The 6314-nt window shown below is 41.3% G+C and overlaps 1 pseudogene; it reads right to left on the bottom strand.

Annotated features, from left to right (window-relative positions):
- Window positions 1–3612: 3612 nt before the first annotated feature.
- LOC100455804 (putative monooxygenase p33MONOX) lies at window positions 3613–4647 on the bottom strand (annotated as a pseudogene).
- Between the last annotated feature and the right edge of the window lie 1667 nt (window positions 4648–6314).

Raw genomic sequence — 6314 nt, 5'->3', positions numbered from 1 at the left:
ATAATGACTCAACACATAAAAATGTGATCCCAATAAAAATACCACCAGGCACTTTTTCTAGTGTCAGGAATATTGATACTAAAATTCATATGAAAAAATAAGCACACAAGAATAGCTAGGAATATACAGAAAGGAAACAATAAGAGACTAGTCTTACAGTATATTAAAATATAAATCCTCTACAATTGTAACAATGTGGAACTCATAAGTGAATAAACATATAAATGAAATAGCAAACCAAGTCTAGTAGTAGACCCAAGTACATGTGGAAATTTAATATGTGAAAAAGATGGTACCTAAGAACACCAGGACAAATGTGAAGTTTTTAATAAATGCTGTTGGGATAAGTGGACAGTCATTTGGAAGAAGACAAAATTGAATCCATAACTCACACCATACATAGGAATAAATTTCAAAATGAATCAGGTATATAGATATAAAAACGAAGTCATATAAGCTCTGGAAATTGTATCATCTCTTACACCTTGGCTGTAGGGAAAGGAAATTTAACTATGACTCAAAATTCAGATTAATTAGATGAGATTTGAAGAAGTTATATCACTACGTTCTGGTACTTTAGAGAGAAATCATTGGCTAATTGAATTGTTGTTCACCTTTGTATATTTTATGTTTCTACTAGCTTCTTTCAAGATTATCTCATGGTCTTCAGTTTTCAGTGGTTAAACTATATGTCAGCTTCTATACGGCAAATTAAGTTTCTACAAGACTCACACCTGCCATATGTAACAACTATTAATTCTGGGAAAAAAGCAACAAAAAATTACGGAAAGGCACTTGAGAATGAATGAAAGCAGGATAATTCTTGAGGGGAGTGAAAACTTGAAAGAAGAATCTCATTTGGAGTACATTTCTCTTTTTTTGGCTTTTATGGGAGGACAGGCCTAAATTGCCACCAAATCATCAGTAGAAAACTCATAACCTGGCTGGGCATGGTGGCTCATGCCTGTAATCCCAGCACTTTGGGAGGCCGAGGAGGGCGGATCATGAGGTCAGGAGATTGAGACCATCCTGGCTAACACGGTGAAACCCCGTCTCTACTAAAAATACAAAAAAAAAATTAGCCGGCCGTGGCGGCGGGCGCCTGTAGTCCCAGCTGCTCCTGCTGGGGAGGCTGAGGCAGGAGAATGGCGTGAAACCGGGAGGTGGAGCTTGCAGTGAGCCGAGATGGCACCACTGCACTCCAGCCTGGGCGACAGAGCGAGACTCTGTCTCAAAACAAACAAACAAAAAGAAAACTCATAACCTTTATGGCAAGTAGACAAAGAGGACAAAATTCAGGGCAGTCTCAGCTGCTGGGTAGTCAGGGAAGATTCCTAAAAGAAGAGAGCCAGAATGGGGGTGATTTTCAAATTATGTAAACAACTCTGGGCAAGTCTGGCTGGAACTAAGCATACATGGGGGTAGATTCAAAGTAGCACAACTAAAAATAAAAGAACTGCCTTGAGCGGCCACCCCAAAGAAAAGTGTGCAACTTAAGTTCGATCAAATGAATTGCTTTCCAAATAAAAACATAAGACTTTTCCAGAGTCTTCAAAACCTTATATTCACTTTGCTCAGGTTACAATCATATATATATATATATATATATACACACACACACACAATTATATATACATATATACACACACACACAATCATATATATATCATATTTTTTAAAATTTTTGTGGGTACATAGTAGGTATATGTATTTATGGTATACATTAAATATTTTTATTCAGACATACAATGCACAGTAATCACATTAGGGTAAATGGAATAACCATTGCCTCAAGCATTTATCCTTTCTTTGTGCTACAAACAATCCAATTATACTCTTTTAGTTATTTTAAAATGTACAATAAATTCCATTTTATTTATTGTGGACTGTAGTCACCCTATTGTGCTATCAAATACTAGATCTTATTCATTCTATCTAACTATATTTTTGTAGCCATTCACCATCCCCGCTGCATGCCCACTACCTTTCCCAGCCTCTAGAACTACTATTCTACTCTCTAGCTCCATGAATTCAATTGTTTTAATTTTTGGTTTCCACAAATGAGTGAGAACATGGGAAGTTTGTCTTTCTGTGCCTGGCTTATTTCACTTAACACAACGACCTCCAGTTTTATGTTGCTGCAAATGACAGAGTCTCATTCTTATTAATTGACAAAGAACTAGGTGGAGAAACCCCATCTCTACTAAAAATACAAAATTAGCTGGGCATGGTGGCACATGCCTGTAATCCCAGCTACTAGGGAGGCTGAGGCAGGAGAATTGCTTGAATCCAGGAGGCGGAGGTTGCGGTGAGCCGCGATGGTGCCATTGCACTCCAGCCTGGGCAACAAGAGCGAAACTCCATCTCAGAAAAAATAAATAAATAAATAAAAATAACTAGGGAAATGTGACCTATTTTTTTTCTGAGAAAGTAGTAAGAATTTTTGTTAAACAAGAGATCATAATAGAAGATGCAAATAAATTAATTGTTCTGATAATTCTAGATTCCAGGCCTCTCTATGGAAAGGTCAACTTCTTATGCAGATGAGATACTATCCAAAACAAAAGTAGGTGTTTGAGACCGTGTTCAGGACAATGACTGAACTTGTACACAGTGAGGAGAAACAAAAAGGCAGTTTCCCTATTTCTTTTCCTCAGTAAAGTTATGTGTTGCATAAACGAATGAGGCTTGTTTTGGTGAAAAATGCTTTCGTACAAAAAATTTTGAATTATTTCACCTCCCGGTGCAGATGTTTCAGACCCTGACTTGAACAAGGATATCAAAATAAGGTAACACTGGTTTCACATGAGCCTCAAGACTGTAATCTAACTGTACCTACCATCTTACTTTACATTACTTTAAAAAAGTTTAACATCCATTTACCTATGCCAATTCAGTAGACTGAATTTTCTCTCTTAGGAAGTCTTTGACCAAATTGGAATTAAATTAATCTCACTTTAAAGTGCAAGAAAGGCTTTGCCAGACTAGTGTTTGTTCTGTGGCATAGAAAGAGAAGCATGCCTCCCTCAGCACTGGCCTAAGAGGCCCCACATGAAGAACTGGCTGCAGAACAGTGATCCATTAGGTCTATCAAAAAGCAGGGGGACTCAAGGTTCAGCCTAGAAAGAGGGATCCGGGCCAAGTCTGGCTTTTACCTGTACCCAGGTTCTAAACAGATCTTGGGGCCCCTAAATGACAAGGCTGGGGCACAGCATCAGCAGTCAAGAAGGTCAGAGTCCTCTCAATGAGTCAGTGAACTCCTCTATGCCATCATTTGTCAATGCTCACATGGATAGTGGTAAAGGAATCAAGAAGTCTGGGTTTCAGAACAGCACAAACATTCTTTACCTAGTAAGCAATGATCGAAGTTCTTATCTAGGGTAAATGATGAAAAAATAGGTAATGAGATCCCCCATACACCACTGCTGAGATTATTTAGTCCAACTTCAAAGCGGTACAAAATGGCTTTTTGCTCCCAACAAGGGCAAGCTTTGTACTAATGTTTCTCAAACACCAATTACGTCTCCAGCGCTAGTCTCAATTTAACAGGTTTTAAAAAGTGTAACCTTCCTATGTCACAGCCAAGGTAGAGTCCCTAGAATAGAAAGGGCTCTAGAAGCCAGTGGGTGTGAGCACATTCAAGTCAGGCGGTTTGAGCTTATGGGTCCGTGGTGGCTGTTTCTTCCCTCCCATCACTAGGATGTTCATCTTGGGCAGCTTCAAGGTTACTGGATCTTCAGCCATTCAGTTTGCCTGGGCATGGATCAATTCCATTGGAGAAGGCTTCTGGGCTCCTTGGTAGGCCTGGGTGGCAAAACTTCCAGAATCATACTTCTGAAGGCATCTTGGTCCAAAGAGGCTCCACTTACCTGACAAGTTTCCGTCCTTATCCCCACTTCCAGAATCCATGGTGCTAGGATTTGGGCCAGGTAAGGCTGTGGAAGAACCAGAAGTGAGCCAGCCTCTGGGCTTCTGCTTAGGGGAAGAATGAGGAGTGGTGCTTGGGGTGACTGGGCTGATGTAGGCTGCCTCTCTTCTTTTGTTATTTCTCTACTCTGTAGCTTTAGTTTGTGGAGTGCTCCTGCCACTGGAAGGTACTTGGTCTCCTTGGTGGTGAGGCCCCTGTGGGGTGTGTAGCCAGCATCTCTCAGCCCTGCCTGTCACCCAAAATGCTGAATACTTTCCTGGGTCTGTTTTGTGATCAGATAATTCATGATGACATGTGTAGCTTAGCCTTCACCACTGGGACCTTGTCCACACTGTTGATGGCCGATGACAGGGTCATGGCTGGGGAGGGTAGGCTGGCCTCATCTTCCTCCACCTTGGTGAGGCACTGACATTGTGCTCTGGAATCACTGGCTTCCAGGGGACACTGCCCATGTCCGATGGAGGAAGAGTCATGGGCGCAGGGTCCTTGAGGGCATCATTGTAGCTGGATGCCCAATGGTACATCCTGATGGGCAGGAACATCTTGCCTAGAGGCCCACTAGCCTCAAGAGCAGGCACTTCTGGTTGTCTTGAAGCCATTGAAAAACTGGGATCCAGGTGCTTTTTCTATCTAGAATTCTGAGCTGAGTCCCTGCCACCACAGTGAAACGATGTGATGACTAAGCTGACAGACAGATGTTAATGAGAAACATGGTCCAGCTGCTGCAAGTTAGCAAAACTTCCCAGGAAGTATCCATTCCAGAGGTTCTGTTATCCTACTGCCACGGGGCTGCCTGCAGCCTGGAATCTGGCACTAAAGAGGTTCTGAGGGCCCACGTCTCCTGAGAGGCTGTGGCGCAGTCTGGACCCAAGCCATGGTGAGAGCGGCAGTGACACGGAAGGTCTCCAGCACCCACCAGACAACACTGCCCCAAGGCGACCTATTGTTAAAGGAAAAGATAATGAACAATGGTGATGCAGTTGTTGGAAGTAGTAAATAAGGGCTTTAAAGGAGTTGTTATAACTATGTGCAATGAAGTAAACGAAAATATTAATAGAAAATATCTAAAGTAAAGGGAGATATAGCTTGCATATATATAGAAATAAAGAAATGGCCGGGCGCGGTGGCTCACGCCTGTAATCCCAGCACTTTGGGAGGCTGAGGCGGGTGGATCACGAGGTCAGGAGATCGAGACCATCTTGGCCTACACGGTGAAACCCCGTCTCTACTAAAAATACAAAAAATTGGCCGGGCACGGTGGTGGGCACCTGTAGTCTCAGCTACTCGGGAGGCTGAGGCAGGAGAATGGCGTGAACCCGGGAGGCGGAGCTTGCAGTGAGCCGAGATAGCGCCATTGCGGTACGGCCTGGGCAAAAGAGCGAGACTCGGTCTCAAAAAAAGAAATAATAGATATGCTTTTATTTATCCTTAGTCTTTATTATCTTATCCTTTATGTATAAAAAAGTATCCCAAATTTTGGATGTAATATCTGAAATTTAAAATTTTTTTTCATCGTCTTAGAAGAATCGAGATGGCAGAGGAAAAGAACAGAGAATTTAAAGACGGACCAATAGAAAATATCTAATACGAAGAAGAACCAGAAAAATAAGACTGAAATAAACTAAACAAATAACATACATGTATTTATTTGGAGTCTGAGAAAGAGAAAAGAGAATGGGCCAGAAAAAGATATTTGAACATATAATCACCAAAATTTTATCCAAATGTAGTTAGGCACAGGTTTTCAGATTCAAGTAACTCTGTGCTTGCTTTTGAGCCATCAATTCCACTTCCTAGGAATTCATCCTAGAGATGTACCTCTGTATTAGTCTGTTCTCACACTGCTAATAAAGACATCCTGGGCAATTTATGAAGAAAGAAGTTTAATGGACTCAGTTCCACATGTCTGGGAATCACAATCATAGCGGAAGGCAAAAGAGGAGCAAAGCTACATCTTGCATGGAGACAGGCAAGAGCCAGCATGTCTAGGGGAACTCCCCCTATATAAAACCATCAGGTCTTGTAAGACTTATTCACTATCATGAGAACAGCACAGGAAAGACCCTCCCCCATGATTCAATTACCTCCGACCAGGTCTCTCCCATGACATGTGGGAACTTTGGAAGCTACAATTCAAGATAAGATTTGGGTGGGGACACAGCAAAACCATATCACAACCTCCAATGATATGAAAACACACATGCACAATATTATTCATTATAGCATTATTAATAGATAAAAATATTGGGTACAGTTTCAATATCCACTCATTGGATATTGTTTGAACAAATTATGATTAATTTTCACTAAGGGACAGCAAAATTTTCTTAAAAATGAGGGAGGAATTTTTGGCCCACACAGTCTCTATTTCAATTACTTAACTCTG

Source organism: Pongo abelii, chromosome 9, assembly GCF_028885655.2.
Source record: "Pongo abelii isolate AG06213 chromosome 9, NHGRI_mPonAbe1-v2.0_pri, whole genome shotgun sequence".
In the NCBI taxonomy this organism is placed as follows: Eukaryota; Metazoa; Chordata; class Mammalia; order Primates; family Hominidae; genus Pongo; species Pongo abelii.
This window is presented reverse-complemented; position numbering and strand designations above follow the sequence as displayed.